General features: G+C 36.1%; 1 non-coding gene across 1 annotated transcript; it reads left to right on the top strand.

Moving 5' to 3' along the window:
* The first annotated feature begins 17,819 nt into the window (after positions 1 to 17,819).
* On the top strand, positions 17,820 to 17,887 carry LOC138388974 (small nucleolar RNA SNORD74). The gene has a single exon (XR_011234421.1). It is a non-coding gene; the product is annotated as a small nucleolar RNA SNORD74 (small nucleolar RNA).
* Positions 17,888 to 19,771: the final 1,884 nt, after the last annotated feature.

Below are 19,771 nucleotides of genomic sequence, written 5' to 3' on the forward strand. Positions count from 1 at the left end.
GCTGTATTTCTTCACATGTTAGCCATGGCTAATGAACCCGACGTCAAAGCCTCCAGACTGTCACTGCCTAGAAGACATGCAGAGAACATTCTCCTTCAACCCACCTCCAGAATTCTATTTCTGATGGCCTTGCGTGGCCTTGGACAGGGCTGCTATTCAGTCATGTTTCCTTCTTTTCAGCAGCCTCCACCACTCACAGCATCTAAGTCTATTCCTGCTTCTCTCTGATCTACCTGCCAGGCTATAGTTGTCAGACTGAGCAGATACCACACTCACAGATGAGTCCCACAAACATGCTCTGGGCCCCAGTGAACTTAATCAGAGCAAATTCGGAATGTGGAGGTCAGAGATAGACAGGCCAAGGCTCTGACAGCAACTCAGATGACACAAGGATGGACACGGACGGAGTGAATGTTAAAGTAAACCATTAGCTTGGGCCATTCATTATACAATCACTTAAAAAGCTGAAAGGTCATTTCAAGTTGGTGGACCACAGCTTAAAAGGGAGATATGTGTCACTTTCATGCTTGTCACAGGCAAGCATACCAAAAAACCTTATATACTAATTTTTATATGCATATTTTGTTATAATATTTTTTACTTTAACTATCATGTTGGTTTTACATGTTTCTCAAGCTAAAAGCCATGGCTTTTAAACTTGCATAATACTATTATTTAACATTGTCTTTATTTTAGGTTTTGTATTCCACCCCATCAGATATCCCTCTAAATGAAAGATAAACTTCCTGAAAGTTCAAAAACAGATTCATCCTTCACATTCTATCCAAGTTTGTCTGGAATGCCAGGATTTCCTAAAGGAAGATCAGAAATCACTAGCTGTATTTTCCTAGCTTCTTTATTTTTCTCTAACATAAAAAAACAATAGAGCTAAAACGTGATTTACTTCTCTTTTTTCAATTAAATATGTTCATGGATGCTCAGTTTTCATACATCAAATGATATAAAACATGATCTTTTTCTCTCTATATATATTTTTTGAGACAGTGTCTTGCTCTGTTGCCCTGGCTAGAGTGTAGAGGCATCAACATAGCTCACTGCAACCTCAAACTCCTAGGCTCAAGCACTCCTCCTGCCTCAGCCTCCCTAACAGCTGGGACTACAGGCATAAGCTACCACACCCAGTTAATTTTTGTATTTTTTGTAGGGACGGGGTCTTGCTCATGTTCAGGCTGTTCTCAAACCCCTGGCCTCAAGCAATCTTCCCACTTTGGCCTCCTAAAGGACTAGGATTACAGGCATGAGCCACCATGCCCGGCCGCCTTTTCTATATTACAGGATTTTTTAAAGAAACCTAATTAATATGATTTATTATGACTTTTCCATTGGATACACTACATTTTGCTGAAAGTAATGGTTTTAATTAATGAATTTTTAAAAAGTTACCATTTGAAAAATATATTTGTAAATGTAAAAACTTTATAAATAATATTTCATATGTCACAAAGTCATAGACCATACTAAATATGCTTATTTCTTAAATAGGCAATGAAAGTTTGTATATACTTTTATTATTGCTTTGGACTGTAAGTGAAACCTCGTCTATGAGCCATATTGTTCACTGGTCAAGGAAAATACATGTGGTTTTGGACAAAAATCTATTTTAGTTACTATTACTACTCAAAACAAAGCCTCAAGTTCAAATCTACTGCTAGAAGTCCAGTGCACTGGCTTACACCTCAATTCCTATTTAATAATTTAAAAATACAATTTAAACATCTGTAGTATTACAGTTTTGCTATCAAAAGCCAATACACTTCAGTTGTGTATATATGATTGTGAAACATTGCTTTAAAAATGGAAAACCCTAGACCTCTAAGCCCATATTTCACTTTAAAAATAAGTTGAATACAAGTAGGACCATGGTGGTATTTCTTGAGAGCATTATTTCCTTCATAGGTTCAGATAAAAAAAGTTATATACAGTTTGAAAGATTAGTATGATAAACCATGAAAATTTGCAATAAATCGGCAACCGTTCTTTAGGGGATATGATCCTTTAATAGGAGATTGCTCTCAAAAAGGCATTTCTTAAATGACTCATAAACTGAAATAGGTATTGACAACATTTTATACCAAATGGTTCTTTGGTCTTAAATCCATTCATTCATTCAACTAATCTTTTTTTTTTTTTTTTGAGACAGAGTGTCGCTTTGTTGCCCGGGCTAGAGTGAGTGCCCTGGCATTAGCCTAGCTCACAGCAACCTCAAACTCCTGGGCTCAAGCAATCCTACTGCCTCAGCCTCCCGAGTAGCTGGGACTACAGGCATGCGCCACCATGCCCGGCTAATTTTTTCTATATATATTTTTACTTGGCCAGATAATTTCTTTCTATTTTTTTTTTTTTTTTAGTAGCACAGGGTCTCACACTCTTGCTCAGGCTGGTCTCGAACTCCTGACCTTGAGCGATCCACCCGCCTCGGCCTCCCAGAGTGCTAGGATTACAGGCGTGAGCCACCGTGCCCGGCCTCAACTAATCTTTTTTATTGCCTTTGTGCTTTCCCAGGTTTTTAGGGAAATTCATTCATTCAACAAATTTTTTAACATCTATTTAGGAATGTACCAGGTGCTAAAAATGTAATTATGAATAAAAAAAATGATTGGGGAATTATGCGCTATGAGGGAGAATAATGAGAGTGAGAAAGAAGAGAGAGAGTTCCTACACAGTTAGGATGGTTGGGAAAGGCCAAGAGAAAAGGTATGCAAAAGGCAATAATACTTGAAATGAGTTTGAAAAATGAGAATTCCCCAGTCATGGGAAGAGCACACCAAGTTTCTGCACTGGAAGGAATAGCTTGTGTGAGGGACCCAAGGCAGAAAGGCACTCAGCATCTAAGAAGCAGTGAGAGGGGAATAGTGCTACTAGGGCATAGGCAGAGAGCAGGGGAGGTCAGCGTGGGCAAGCTCACCACTTACGGACTTACAGCCGTGAAGAGGAGTTTGGATCTTATTCTCAGGGAAGTGGACATCTTGTGACACAGAGTCTCTCAGGAATGAGACATGGAATACGAAATTCTTTTTAACTTCCCGAAATCCTGGGACCATCAATTACAACCCAACGTATTAGGCAACAGTTCTTAACAATACAAAAAAACAATACTCAAGGCATTATTTGGTGAATAATGCAGACCTTCTAATTTTGCTTAACTGAAAACTGTATACCTAGGACATTACTTTATGACTTTTGTTCTTAAGGGCTAATGAAACAAGTTACTTCCTGAAAGTCAATGGTAACTTGAGTCAACTGAGCTACTAATTGAGATATGTGATTCTGGAAGCAAATATATATAACATTCTCTATCAAGAACAGGTGCATCTCTTGAGTTTGCCTACTTACATGGCAAAATAATTCAACAATGAGATTATTTTATTTAATTATATCTTTTGTTTAAATATTCAACTGAAAAGTTTGAGGATGTGATATTATATATTTAAAAAATTGATCCAAGTAGTTTCAGTTTATTAGCAACTAAATGAATTGAATATCACATATACATAGGTTGGTTTTTTATGTTAAACATGACACTATTTTCTACTTAACAACCAGGAAGGCCGGGCGCGGTGGCTCAAGCCTGTAATCCTAGCACTCTGGGAGGCCGAGGCGGGTGGATTGCTCAAGGTCAGGAGTTCGAGACCAGCCTGAGCGAGACCTCGTCTCTACTAAAAATAGAAAGACATTATATGGACACCTAAAAATCTATATAGAAAAAAAATTAGCCGGGCATAGTGGCGCATGCCTGTAGTCCCAGCTACTCGGGAGGCTGAGGCAGTAGGATCGCTTAAGCCCAGGAGTCTGAGGTTGCTGTGAGCTAAGCTGACGCCACGGCACTCACTCTAGCCTGGGCAACAAAGTGAGACTCTGTCTCAACAAAAAAAAAAAAAAAAAAAAAAAAAACAACCAGGAATATTCGATTATAATATAATTAACGTTTCTAAGAATTTTTTTAAGTTAACTGCTTAGATCTCTTTTGTGAAGATAAAATGTGTTCATTAAGAGCTAAAGGAGCAAAACTCTAATGATTAGATAAGCAGTTGGGATCACTCTTAATAGAATGTGGCCAAAGTAGGATGAGAAATTAATAAAACAACTATTAAGCTAAATTACAAGGTGTTTCTGCTGACTGAGATACTTAATTACAAGTTTCATTGTGTTTTTCCAGCCTCTTGAAAACAAATCATTACAACACTGTAAATTTTAGATATTAGAACCCATGATTAATAGCAACATGTTTTCAACTTACCAGGGAAGTACACCAGTTGGCATTTTTAATTGGGGCTTCCCTTTAGTGAATTTCTCCCCAACAAATATCTTGCTACTCTTGAAAGATTAATGTGTAGATACAACCCTTCCTGGAGATTTATGTTTAACCACGTTGCAAGGAATGCTTAATGCACAGTGTAGAATTTTTCACTTAACACTGACAGTCCGCCTTTATAAATGCATTAGAGATTTTGGTTTCTATGTAAAAGTTTTTCCATAGGGGTCATCTATACCAATCTTTATGCACTGTAATGCCCAATCAATGTTCAATTTGATAAATCTAATTTAAAACCAGAAAGTTAAAGTTGTCACTTTATATAAGATTTTATTTATTTTATGTACATATCAGTGCATAACATTAAAAATGTTTTATTGGAGTAACAGTATATAAGAGATATAAAATCACAAAGTGAATTCTGAGACAGATCTCCTCTTGCAGAAATTTCGGAGTAAGTGGCTCTGAACACACTGAAACCATTAAGGCTTAAAATGAAAAGAAGCAAGAGGGTTTTCTGAGAAAGATTTCTTTGGAGAGCACTGTACCTGCCCCTCCACTCAATTTTAGTGAGAGAGATTAAGAACACTTGGAGAGGCAAAGTTGGAAGCCACAGGAGAATGGGTTTTCAATCCTGCCTGGACAATGTAAATGACACACTTGGATTAGCTAGCTACTTTAGCATCAGATCAAAGGAGAGCTGCCTATACTGTTGATATCTGGTTGAATTTCTAGAATTTGTTGGTGCAAAGAATTCATGAACATAGCCTGTGGACCATTACAGTTCCACACATGAAAAGAAGCTGCCTAACAAAGCACCTGGAAGGGTGATAGACACCATCAAAGAAAGAGCTTGTGGAGTAGATGCCTACAAATGCGAGCCAAGAATGGCACAGCAATGACAGGAAAACTATTACCAGATGCATAGGAAGTACAGTTGAATGTTCCCAGTGGGGACCTCTGATGTGCACCCCAAAGCACCCCAAGAGTGTCAGACAACTACCCATCCGATAGAAGGGGAAGTCCACTGAGGATAGTAACAGTGAAATGAGGACTCCCTGAGGTCCTTACTTCACCCCACAGCAGCTGTGATAGTGTGCAGTACAAACTGCCCGCAAGGAGATGCTGGAGAGGAAATGCAAGCCTGAGGAGGGACAGGAGAGAAGGTTCTCCCTTCTGCTTCTTGGCCCAGACATCCTGCCTGCAGAAGATACGATCTAGGCAAAAGGAGACATGAGTTGGGAGGGATGGGTAGCAGCCAGATAACACAAGGCTTTGGGCCATTTTTTTTGTTAAGTTCAATTTGTGTGCAATGAAAAGACTTTGGAAGGTTTTAAGTGGGCAGTGGCATGATCAGATTTATGACAAAGATATAAATCTGCTCTATGGGAAAGAGGTTATGGAAAGAGAAAGATAAAAATCCAAGGCGCACATTCGGGGTGCTATCGTGCTCCTTTATGGTGTGAGAGGGGAGGGCCACATTCTGGGGTGGTAGCAATTGAGATACTCAGAATGAGATGATTTAAAAATACATCTGTGAGGTAAAAGTTACAACACTTATTCATTTAATCAGATTGGGGGAATTATAGAAGAGAGGTCAAAAATGACTTCTGTGGTTTTGGCTTGAAAAATTGGGTGGATGAGGGTATTTAACATGGGTGGATGGTGAAATAAGACAGGAAATCCAACCGGAGGGGGTTGATACCAGGCCAAAAACTCAGCATCTCAGACATTCTCTATTAGAGGGATGTGAAAGTCCTCACTAAACATAAATCTTCTTTCCCTTTCCTCACAGAATCATTGACCACACCTTCCAGGCTCCAGGGATATGAATAATGCCCTTAATCATTTCAAAGAATTTCCATCAATCTTTAATTGCACACTGATCTGTTTCCACTGTCTTCTTAACCAGTTCATTGACCATGTCCCCAGCCGCTACCAAACTTGACATTTTACATCTTGCAATAATCTTTCTTAGGTTTTCTTTTAAAAAAAAAAAAACTTTTCTTTTTCTTTTTTGCAAACTGCTATTACTTACAAACAATTTCCAACTATAATGGGTCAGAATTGTTTGTTGGAACCCAAAATAAATAGTACAAAAGGAGACCATGATAATGTGCTGAGATGTTTTGCAGTAGGTTGTATTAACAGTCACTGGCTAACAGGGTAGAGCGCAATCCATCACGTTAGTTTTCATTGTCTGAAAGCTTAACATGGCATTCATAGCATATAAATAATAGATGGACAATGTTTTTCTTTCTCCATATATATTTTAATTTTTTTATAAAAATGATTGAGAGACTAACAGCATTAAGATCAATCAGCAATACTAACATTAATTGCTTTGATAACTGGACTATGGCTGCATAATATATTAACTTTAGAGAAGTAAGATGAAGGGGACATGGAAACTCTATGTACTATTTGTGACTTTTCTGTAGGTTTAAAATTGTCTCAGAAAGTTTAAAGAATCAGCAATGTGAAAACAGAGTTCAAAGGGGTATATGCATACAAAACGTTTGAAAAGAGAAAGGTATTCAAATATCAGCATTAAAGAGCTTTTATTCAGTGTTATGTCTTTATTCTTGATTAAATGCATGAGTTCATTTACATTTGCAAATCAAATCTGATTAAATTACATAACATAAGATAAAATAGGAATATGTGCATAAATACATGACTACATAAAATGCCTGAGAGCTTAATGAATAAACAAAAATCAACATTATTTTAAAGAGCTGTAAAGGAGTTAAGAATTCAGTATAAATCTGAATGCAAATTTGCTTACATTATAGGCCAGTTTCCACCTTTACTTAAGAAAATATATTTAATAAATTCCCAGAATTCTAAGCAGGTCTTTTAGTTTTACCTAATCTGCTAATCATGCCACCATTTTTCTATTTATTCAGGCATAAAATGTCAACATATTCTTTAACTCTTCCTTCTCCCCTTTTTGTTTCATTGGAACAGTTTCTATGTCATGCCAATACTTTACCTCCGTTATCTTGACTTTTACATTAAGTCCTTATTGCTTCCTTAGGACACTACAAAAGAATATACTGCTAAATACCATCCTCACTCCCTCTGACTCAAATGATCCCTTCCATATTCATATGGCAATTCATTCTTTAGACATTTTAGACCTGAGCATGTTCAAAAGCCTTCAGAAGAAATATATTACCTCTTCAAATATAGCAAAACAGAAAAAGAACACAATTCTCTAGAATCTGCTCTATGTCATCACTCATATTTGGCCAACTTCAACTTACACTCCTTCTTTCCACGTATGTCTCCTGCACTCCTGCCAGAGTGGGTTGTCTTCTGTTCCCTAAAGAGTTAGTTCTCTTACACATTCAAAGGGGCAGATTTAAAACAGAAAGCCACAATATAACATGAAGATGGCAGAGTGATCTTGCCCTTAAAAAACTCCCAGTGAAATAGCCTACTTCTCTTGTGGTACTTTTCTGATCCATCTGTCAGTGTGTAGATTTTCCTTCTTTTGACCTGTCATTTTTGTTGTTATGGCATCTATATTACTGTACACTGTATTATAGGGATTGTTATGCTGATATCATGCTTCCAGGTGTTGCTTCCATAAGGTTTGAAACTGCACATATTATTCTAAAAATTAAAATTTCCAACAGAGGAGTGGATGCTCAGTAAAGATCATTAGAATTAAGTTGAACACTTCAAGGACTCTAAGAAGCAGGGATTACTCCATCCGGTTCCTGACCAACTCTTCTCTTTCCTACCCTAACCTCCTTACCACAACAAATTTATCAAATATAAAGTAATATTAGGCTTAAAATATTAACAAGCATGACACTTGGATATTAATATAAAAACTCTAAAAAATAATATTCTAAGAGTTTTTAGAGTTATCTCCATTTAAATATGACATGACTATAATTTTACTGTTGTTGTAGAAACCATAAACCTCTGTTATACTACATGCTGTTCAAAATTACCAATTAAAGAAGGGCATAGCTGAGCTTTGTCTGTCCACAACTCACTCTATTCAGAATCCTATTCTGTCTTTGTATTTATTATCTAGCATTTACAGGGCCTCTGCATACAGTTGTTTGCACTGTACCCTGTAAAAATAGACTAGCCAGGGAGGTGAGTAAGACTGAGATCCAGCACAGGCTCTGCTTACCAAGCCATAAGCATTGTACCTGCAAGGTGAATGTGTCATCTTCATAGAGGAAAGGGCACCTTTTTCATAATTCACACAAAGTGCAAGTAGGGATTCATCTAATCAATAAATTTTAATACATTACATAGAAAAACTTTTCAATACTGAAATTTCTGTTGCTTTGTTTAAAATCCAATTTTGTTGATAGAAGTGGAATTTTCATCTAAGTGTATTCCAGCTTAGAAACAGTGAAGAATTCTATGAATTAAACATATATGCTCTCCCCAGAAATAATAAAAAGATACATTAGGTCATTGGATCAATCTCTTTTCAAATTTAAGATTGTTCCCTTGTGTATTTTTCATTGTTTTGCTCCATACGAGTTTGAACTATTTAAGCTCTGGTTCTTACTCCATTTCCAAAGGGTGCATATTGAAGAGTCTATTGGAAGTCCCTGACAATGAGTTGAAGGGTGGGTGGTTTTATTTTATGCTGCCTGGTGAAGTATGCTGGCTAGAATCCAGGATATTGGATTATTGCTCTTATGTTAGCTATTACTATTACGATTATTTATTATTACCAATGAACATCTCCTTTTGGCCAACCATTGTGTTCACAATGATCATTATCTCTAATTCTCTTTAGAAACCAGTCTGATATGTAGTGTTATTCCCATTTTTAAAGGAGAAAACTCAGGTATTTAGCGATTTTTCCCAAGTCCAGAAGCTAAATATGTGTCCTAATTAAAATTATAATCCAGGTCCTCCTGGCTACAGAACAATTTTTCATCCTGTTAGATGGATCCTCACAGACCACATTCCACATTCTTTAATAAATTCATTCAACAAATACTAATCACATACTTCGTTTGTGCCCTGCATTCTCCTAGATTCTAGGAATAAGCAAGAAAGACAGTATCACTGCTGTGATGGGACTTATATTGGAGAAAGAGACAATAAGCAAACACGTAAATAAATAACATGTGTCCAGGCATTCATAAGTACTATGACTCTAAACAAATCAGGACCAGGAAATAGAGCATAATGAGTTGAAAGTAATGGTTGTGAGGTCAGAGAAGGTCTTTCTGAGGAAGTGGTGTTTTAGTGGTGAAAACCATATGGAGAAGTTCACGTGGAGGTTGAGTATTCCAGGCAGATGAAACAAGTGTAAAGTCCCCGAGGCTGGAAGGATCATGGTACGTTAGGGGAGGAACTTCTTGAAGGCCAGTGTTGCTATGACATGATATACAAGCTGGAGAGTAGTGTAATGTAGGACCAAGTAGGCAAGGGTAAGTGGTTGAAATTTTCTTCTAATGAGAAGCTATTGGAGAGCTTTATCTAATTTACATTTTCTAAAAATTATCTTAACTGGTGTGAGGAAAATTAACTCTAAGAGGAGAAGAATAGAAATAGAAATAATCAGTTAGAGGGCTACTGCTGCAGATGACAATAGTTCAAAGAAGAGTGGTCGTCCTGAAGGAAGGGAGAATTGATTATACTGGAAAAGAGTTGAAAGTCAACTTGGCAGGACTTGCTGATAGAAAGGATGTGGGTGTCAGAAAAAGGGGGGAATCCAAGATCACACTTAGGTTTTACACTTGAGATACGGGGTAGATGTTGGTGCCATTTCCCTGAGACAGGGGGAACTGGAAAGGAAAAGGATTTTAGAAGTGGGTGAGTGGGAAACTACAAGGTCTGTTTCACATGTTATACTTCTTATGGCATTTCATACATCTATCTTTTGTTTTGAATATATAACATTTCAATCTACATCAAAAAGATCTAAAAGGTGCTGACAGAGAGATATGTCCCATAGAATCATACAAGATGTGGGGAAAAAAAGGTTCCTTACATATATTCACTCACCCACCTGCCCAACACACAAATATAAAAGTACCCTTATTGTTTTATATTATGCTACATATTTATTTATTGGGACACATGCTTTCATTTGGATCATTAAACCAGCGATTAAGTTAAACCAGAGAACAAACATGCAAGAAATATCAATCTCTGTGCTCTTGATCTTCCCTGTGAAGTCCAGGTGCAATCTTAATGGGCCTGTTTCCTCCATCTGTAATGAGTAGTTCTTCATGGTCTTGAGATTGACAGTAGAAATATAGAGTTCTCTGGGATTTTTGTTGTTGGCGGTGGTGGCTTTTCTATCTCTAACCTTCTTTTAGAACCATTCTCAAATCACATTTCCTCCAAACAGCCTTCTCTGATTGCTTCAGGTTACATAGATAAAAGCACAAATCTCTTTTGAAGTTCTGAAGAGGTATCATTTGTATCACTTCTTTAGCACTTCGAACTGACTTACAATGGTTAGCTTCCTTTTATTTGCAGAGCCTTTCTACCCAGAAGTACTGCAAGCAGCTTAAAGAAGCGATGTCTTCGTACATTCATATCACTCTGTCCTGAGTTTAGTGCTCACATAAGAGACCTTTGATTAGTTTTTGCCAATTAAAAAAAAAATCAGAAAGCCTATCTTCCAAAATTCAGAAAGGATATAAAATAGTACAGTTGTTCAGGGACTTTTCATATATTTGTGATATCTGGAAACAATATTACAAGTAATCTAATCCAGCTTTATTTTGCATTTGACACTTTGCTAGGTAAATTGCTATTAATAATTGCTAAAATCAAAACAGATAAATAGACAAACAAAAAGTATCAGAATATACATCTGTGCCTACTAGTGACATGTTTTAGTTTGTTAACTGCTTTGTTCTTTTGGAACTTTATTTTGTTTAGTTATTTGTAATTATTTTGAATTATATCATTCTTATGATTTATTTTATCTGTAAACAGTGATGATCTGCATGAATACTAAAAAGGGAGGACATAACATAGAGTCCATTTAAAGGAAGCTTTTCACCAACCAAGTTGAGGTCTCCTCCTCACATGATTGCAAGGTCGAATAAGAATTATATGGTGATAGACATTAGGATTAATGTATACTATTTATTTTCATTTTATAACCTATAAGGGCCATACAAATAATGATATGAGTTCCTAAATTGTCTTTTCTACTGGGGAGAAAAACTTTTGACCAGCTAACAAGTAGATATGCCCGTTTATCCATGGTAGTTTTCTTTTTTGTGTGTAGGTAAGTCTCTCATAAACTTGAATTTGTGAGAGTTAATCCCCAAGGACTTTATCACCCTTGGGTACAATGACCAAGTACAACAGAATCCTGAACCCAGCTGAGGTACAGATCGTTTTTGTAGCTCACTCTAAAACAGTGAACCTTCCTCTTTATGAACTCGCTTGAATGGGGAAAAGAAAAAACCCAGAAACAATCTAACATGATAGGAAATGAGCCAAGAAATGCATGTCTATCTTTTAAGACATCTCTAGTTATGAATAGACACACCAAAATTATTTTTCTTAAGTCACAGTTGAAAGCAGCATGGCCTCACTTCCGTTTTATAGCTATTCTCTTTGACCAACTTGTCCAGACAATTGCACTTTCCTTTTCCACACCTTTGATTCAGTCTGTTACAAGTCAGTCTTTTAGAATGTTTCCTGTGCCTGATGGTCAGAGAAAAGTTTGGTTCGATACTAACCTATGTATTTCAAGTGGACAGCCAAATAACTGATACTATCCTCATTAATGACTGAAAATAAAACAGAACACAACCCCAAAACCTCATAAGGAATAAATCAGATTTTGGTGAGAGAAAAGGTAAAAAGACTTGGTGAGAATAGAGTGAGAAGTTTGGTCAACATGGAGAATTTCTAGTTTTCATCTTCAGTGTCTTTTTGAATGTATGATTCGGGAGTATACCTACATTCTTAGCAGAGTGTTGCTCAAACTTTCAGTACCAAAATAGCTTATATGTGTAGCAGATCTGCAGATATTCTCAAAAAGGATCTTAATAAATGAGCTTCTTGGATGTACCTTCTTCAAATATAAAAATAAGAAGAATATTAATGCTAATATTAACCATCTAGAAATGGCCAGAGGAGAAACAGAAATATAGGGTCCCAATTCTTTCCTCTGGATCAACACAATCTCGATGAAGAGAAAATTATCAGGACATAGTTTTAAAACATTCAATTTTCTCTTCATGCTCAGAACATATAATTAGCATGTTTGGGTTTGGAAAGATAAAATTTAACTCATCTTGTGTTATTAACATTTTCAAATATGACATAAAGTTTTCTAACTATTATAACAAGTACATATTGACCTCCACCAGAGTGCCAGGCACTGTGGACAGACAGATGAGTAAGACAAGGATTTCTGTGCTGCAAACTCAAAGACAAGGTGATAGACTGACGCTCCGTAAGGCATTCAGATTTTTCCAAAGGGCAAGGGCATTTCCTAAACTTTCTCTGTGATTTGAGCAATTATAGCTTTTCTGGGCCTTAGAATATTCATATGTGAAAACACAGAGATGTAGTGTGTGGTTCATGCCACATCTAAAACTCCAGTGTTATGATTACAAAAAATTGTCAACACAATTAGACAGAAAGAGATGAGTAAAGTGCAAAAAAATAGAGACAGAGAGAGAAAGAGAGCAAAAAGAGGCAGAGAGAATGAGCCAAAATAGAGAATGGATTTCCTTGAATAGGAGTCTCAGGTGAAAAATATCAAAGCAAAATTTTTTTAGGCTGGAACTTTAACAAAAAGAGTATTAAGAAAGACTTTGAAGTTTCAAAAGAACAATTTACTTGACATATGTGGTAGTGGACTACTGAGGAAGCCATTTGAAACCATGTTGTTATGGCCAGAAAGCCATGTGAAAGACCTAATTTTTTTTTTTAAGAATCAGAGAGAAGACAGAGAGACTGAGGGAGGCAGATACTGATCAGAATCCTGCAAACCTAAAGACAGACAAGTGATTACAAAAATTGCATATAGTTTATTAATTTGAAATTGTTCATATACTACATGCAACATAATACTTAGGGCATCATGTTAGATCAATAATAAATGTAGAGTAAGTATTTGAATGTGGAAGAGAAGAAACTGCCAGGGTCTAGGGATGGCATCATCCTTTAAACCTCTTCGATGAACAGAAAATAAGAATGGAGAAGATTATGGCAACAGTCTTCTCCTGAGGACAAGTAGCAGTTTCAGCATGGTTACTTCAGCATTCTTTCATCATCTGCAATTGTTTTTTACTTTACAATGCTTACATTCTAATTGGAAGCAGAGCTTATAAAGAAATGGGAAGTAAACAACAACAGCAAGCTTTTCAATATTAGCTGAAGGCAGTGAAACATTTTAAAAAAGATAACCACCCAATTCCCTTTGGTTTTTCATATTTAAATGTTTTGATTTCTGTATTTTTTTTTTCCTTTGAGAGAATACTGGTTGATTTCTGATGGGCAGGGGGTGGCTACAGTAAAGCCCCCTTCTCCCTCTGTCTTGCAGGGAAGTGTGGCCTTGTGGCCTGGGTGGGGCAATCATCCCTCTTCCATTTGAAGGGGGCAGGAAATCAGTGCTGAGGGTGGTGGGTGGGCAATGGGATTACTGCCTGTCAGATCTTCAAACCTTTTATATATATAAAAATGCCACAGTCTGCATCTGGTCAATAAAGGATTCTTTGGATATACAAATAAATAAACAAACAAATATTTATAATTGAAAACTTGTGCTTAACTATCCTACATTGCCATGAAAACGTTTCTTTAAGATTTTTAAGAGGAGGCAATATTGCCACAAGTATTAGGGCACGTGTTCTCCTGGAATTGAACACTGGAAGTTATAATGTATAAGGTAAGATCCCAAACTAGAGTCTCTGTTTCTGTAAATTCTGCAAATCATAATTACTTGTTAATTTTTTTAAATCTACCTTCTAAAATATTTGAAATTCCAGCTGTAGAACAGGGTGTATGTTAGAACACTGTTTTTCAAAACCATTTTCTTGTATCCAAGAGAATGAAGAAGCATCCGAGCCCCAGATTAGACCTAAACTATTTCAAAGGTATGAGAATGACCAAACACACCACTGCGATTCCTACTTTACTAGGGGGGGAAATGAACGTTATTCTAAGACATCAAGGTGTACTATGGATACCTTTTATGAAATGAGTGAAATGATCTGTATTAATCCCCCATGAAAACACACAAATACATTTATTCCCCAGTAATGCTGACTGAGTTCACAACGATTATGTTAGACTGTAGAAATCTGTTAACTCATATCTTCAACAAAGTGTTGGTAGTTTTCAGAAAGGATGTATTAAGCAGTCTTACCACACACAAAGTAGATAATTGGGAAAAAATCATGTGCAAAATTTAGGATAAAGCCTCCCTTTTACCAGAAATACTCTAATTACTTGTGTTTTGATCATGTAGAAAAATCCTTTACTTACTACCTGCCTGTAATGGATGTATTTTCCTTAAATAGATGGCAATTATACCTTGATATATATTTGAGGTAAGCCTTAACTCATGAAGTTGGTTTTCTTTAAACATTCTATTTAAAACTGTATGACCTCAGAAGGAAAAAAAAATGAAGAGAGCCATACCCCACTTTACATATATACGTTTAACTTTCAGCAATGCCTACAGGGCGATGCATGAGCCAGTGATATAAGATTTTGTGTTTTTCTAACTTGTTGAGTGGGTTAAATGTGGATTATCAATTAGATCCCGATCTAAATCATTTCTATAACCTTTGTAAAATTAGTAAATAACTGTTTTAGCCAATTACTGTTCTTTAACTTTAGGATATTTAAAAGCATACTTAAATATCTTTACAAATTTGGTTTAAGACATGATGCACAGAGTCTCTTCCATAAATGAAATTTTAGGACAAACTTTTGGTGAACAATTGGAAATTTCTTGAGTGAAATGTTACATGGACTAGTAAATTAGCTTCCGTGAATTTGGATGTGGAAAATTTTTGACTCACAGTGGTAGGACCCAAGTGTATTATTTTTCTTTGCTTACATTCCTTTCCCAAATGACTGAGCAAGCTTATTATAGGACCAAATTATCAGTATCAAAATCATACAGGAGAATTCAGGATAAAACTAAATGTGTTTGATGCCTCTTGTGTGACACGTACATAGGAAAAGCATGAAATAGGCATTTCTATACTTTTAGTCTCATAATTCTCACAGTAATTCTGTTTATTAGTTTTCAGATAATGAAATTAAGGTTTGAATTAGAGGATGTATGTATCTTTTCCAAGGTCACATACCAAGTACACAGGAGAGTGTAGATATTAACATATTATTCTTCTTTAAAACTACTGCTTGTATTTTTATTCCACACTATCTTTTATTGTGGATTAATTATCAGAAGCCATAAACTTGATTGGAAAATTGTGCATGCTCAATTTGAATCTGGCATTGCTTTGAGAGGAATCAAGACAGTTTACTTAGCATAACCTGCTTTTATGGTATCTGTTTGCAGTAATTAATGTCTTTTTTAAAAACACTTTATTTACATGAATTGTTAGATTTACAGCTTCTCACATCCATGAATGCTTATCATCCTCATTATAACTCTGGCATCTAATAAAGATGGTGATGTACTTAAGAAAAAACATGTCATCAAGAGTACTGATCAGAATTTATACAGTTCTAAATTCTGGTATTTTACTAATGATAACATACTTCTCAATTGTATAGGACATAATTATTATTTATTTAACCTAAAAAACACTTTACCTACTATTTTCATTTTACCAGTTTTAAAATCTATTTGCAAAGAGGTTAACCTAGAATCACAGTCCCATAACAAAATAGAAGAGAATTTCTCATTTTCACAAACTTCAAAAATGGCACGATTTTGACTCAAGTCTTTTTCCATGTGGCTCATTTTTAATCATCTTGGGCTGGTAGAAGGATGGGTTAGCTCATAGGTCTTTGAAAATAAATCAACAATAATTAACCCTACCTTTAATTCTAGTAACCCATCTCCTACATCAACAGAAGTACTGTGTGTATGTGAAAATATAAACATGGCATGTTTGACATTTTGGAGCATCCTTAGAGAGACATTGATTTGTAATTCAGATCACATAGCATCTTTGATTTCTCCCACTTGCCCATGCCCTCTCTCCACCCCTTCCCCCAAAATAAAACACAAAAGCTTTATCTGCAGTGGATGGAGAGCAACCCAGGAATCTGTGCAGAGACTATCCATCACATTTCTGTCTTAATTGAATGACACCAGAATGAGATCGATAAAATGTAACAAGAGACAGCTTTGCATTTCCACACTCACTTATTCCCCCTCTCCATCACCCTCAGCCACCACCGTGACCAGAAAGTCCAAGTATAGAACATGAACCCTGCTGCCAGACAAGCTGTTAGGATATGAATAAACTTGTCAGAGAAACAACAAAACCTATAAACATTAGAAGGGAAGTGGGCAGACGGAAGGTTACTAAAGGAGTATTGAATAGGCTTCTTTATAAAAGCAATTTCATAGACGTATGCTCACTCCTCAACAACCTCCTCAAATGCAACGTTTCAGTTATATAATCTCAACAACTCTCCCTATGCCCCCAAGATTTCTTGACACTGCATCAATGACTGGCTCAAACACAGAGGTGGTGACAACTCAGCTCAAACCTGCAAGTCCTACAATAAATGCAGGGCAGCTGTGATGTGTGTATGTTCAAGGTTCCTGGGATCTCCAATGCATTATTGATAACCTCATCACTCTGCTAAAAGCAAAGGCTGATGTTGTTATAATCGCAATCTTCTCCTGAAGAGCTCTGGCTTTGCCTGGGTATTGATCACAGGAAGAAGTAAACCAAAGAGCAAAACTGTGATGTAAAAATCAAGAAGGTTAAGAATTGCCTATAGTCACTATGAGTGTGTTAACCAAAATCACATGGCCTGCTTTGGTGTTTTTAAACCTTTGATAGTTTATAATGTACTCACATTATTAGGCTATATGTTGCAATAATTAATTTAATATTCCACATCCTGAGCTTGTTAGAAGTTATCCCTGGAATAAAAGTCTGTATTATAAATAAAAATGTAAATAATTCTTCAATGTAGTTTTTAAAAAGCAGATTTTTTTCTTCATTCTAGGACATTTTTCCTACATCATTTTGAAATTTAACTATAGTTGACTGCTCTGTCTTCATGACAGCTTCTTTACATTGCCATGTAACCCTTCATGGAAGAGTATATTCCTTCAGAGATACCCTATATAATTTTACTCTTTTATTATTTTAAATAATAAGGCATGACTATAGCATGTGTTAGTGCCTAAATTCTTTTTAAATTTTAGATATTATTTTAAATTATTTTTTAAATGATGCATTGAATGATATGACATAATAGAAATGTCACATCTCATCATAAGAAGGTTAAAGAGAGAGTTAGAAGGAATATCCAAAGCATGATTTTAAGCTTGAAAATTTTATATGTTCATACTTGTAGGTAAAATCTTAAATAGTTTATCCCTGCTGTTAAAAATAAGAGAATAGCCTCTGATGAAGCCTACATTGGTAGGAACATCTGAGAGTGTTCATGAATCCCAACAGCTCTGATGGAAAAAAGAATAAGAGAACATATTTTTTTTTTAAGCTGGTAGATGGCTAGGTAATTTGCAAAATAATCATTAGTCACAGGTTACTCCTAGATTCTAGAGCAAGTGAGCTTGTGATTCAATCATTATTTATGAATGAAAACAATGGTCATATGGCACAAAGGGTAAAGCACACACAATTCGGTTTCACCTGAAGACATTGGTCACCTGAAGCAAGACTTGATGGCTGCTTGCCCAGGTAAGCCACACAGCATGGAGCAATGAACCTGTTTCATCCACCTTCGACTTGCTGAGGCCTGTCTTTGATGTCATGTAAATTTGTTCCAAGTTAAATATGGTGATATTGCCCACTACAGAATCAAGGCCCCAGAAAATGTGGATATAATAAGAGGAGTAACAGGAGTCTTTATACATGTACGCCTCTATTGCAAGACATAAAAAATTGTGAATACATTCTAAAATAAGTAAAAACTAAAGCACCTCAAGGCTTATCACATTGTTTTATTATGCTTTATGCTTTTTAATGTAGTCATCGCTCACTTTCCCAAGTGCTGCAGGAGCATAACCCCAGGGAAAAGACAAGTTTCGTGGAATGTGGAACTCATTTGAGCAACACAAACTAAAATAAGCTTGGAATAAATATGTCCTACCACGGATCATTTTTTATTTTGTTTAAAATTGCTGTTTGCTTTAGTTGGTAGGTAGTCTACATAGCAGTAAGAGAGTGAAGCTATTTCTGCTATGTATGAGCACATCACTGAATAAAATACATGAAAATATAAAAAATAGCACATGAGTTTGGTAGCACTAGAGTGGGCTCTAGTCTTCCAAATGGGTATCAACCTCCCATTGGGGAGGTTGATTAACCCCAAGTATGCTGTGTAGGTCAGAGCCCAGGAGCTGGACGTAACTGCTCCATGTTGTTAAGTTCCCGTGAAAAATACAGTTGATGCTGAGGGATGGTTGCTGTTGATTTTATTGCATGTGGGTTGTTCTTGATTTTTAAAATGAGACTATGGCTAATTAGAGGTACTGGCACAGTGTGGACTGATGAAGAAACTGATTACAATTATAAAGGACTTCTGGGGCCAGGGCAGTCTAACATCCTGATTGCTACTTGCACTTAGCCCCAGTGGTGCCTATATGGTTGTCAAATATAATTATGTGAGAAACAGACTGGATTTATTATTTTTTTCCTCTAGGATTTAGGTGCCCGTGGATATGGCTCATACCATTACCAGAAGTGCCAAAGTCCTACTTTCTTGTATTTTCCTTGAACAGTTAGCATATTCAAAAAAAGAAAACTCCATGCTATTGTATTCTCCACAGCCTATGATATGGCAGGATGAATAAAAGAGAAAAATTATCGTCTCTAAGTAACTTTTATAATACTTGATCAGTCTTAAACTTGAAGTCAGTTTCACACTTGCTTATTTTTCACATTTTATGTATTTGAAACTGACAAAAAACTAAGCAAACATATTGGACATACACCAAGAAGGTGAAAAAGGAACAAACTGAATTTTACTTTGGGGAATTTATTTTCTGGAACACACAAAAAAAGAAAAATAATCTTCACTTAATCCTATGGTGTGAACTATTGAAATACAGCATCTAAACATAGTCTATGTTTGAGTTTTTTCTCTTCAAGAGTATTCTTCATTTAGGAGAAGTGCACTTATTACAACATGTTACAAAAGAGCCTCAATGGGTATTCAAATAACTGCTGTAATCAAAAGATTCTTTTTTTTTTTTTCAAGGAAACAACCATAGATTTTTATACTTATTTTTGCTTTGCTGTGGGCATTCTAAAATGACAGAAAGATTCTCATTTGTGTCTCCCCCCCGGACGCTATTGAATTGTTCTGGTTTTGTACAGTGTAGAACAA

The sequence above is a fragment of the Eulemur rufifrons genome, chromosome 7, assembly GCF_041146395.1.
Source record: "Eulemur rufifrons isolate Redbay chromosome 7, OSU_ERuf_1, whole genome shotgun sequence".
NCBI lineage: Eukaryota > Metazoa > Chordata > Mammalia > Primates > Lemuridae > Eulemur > Eulemur rufifrons.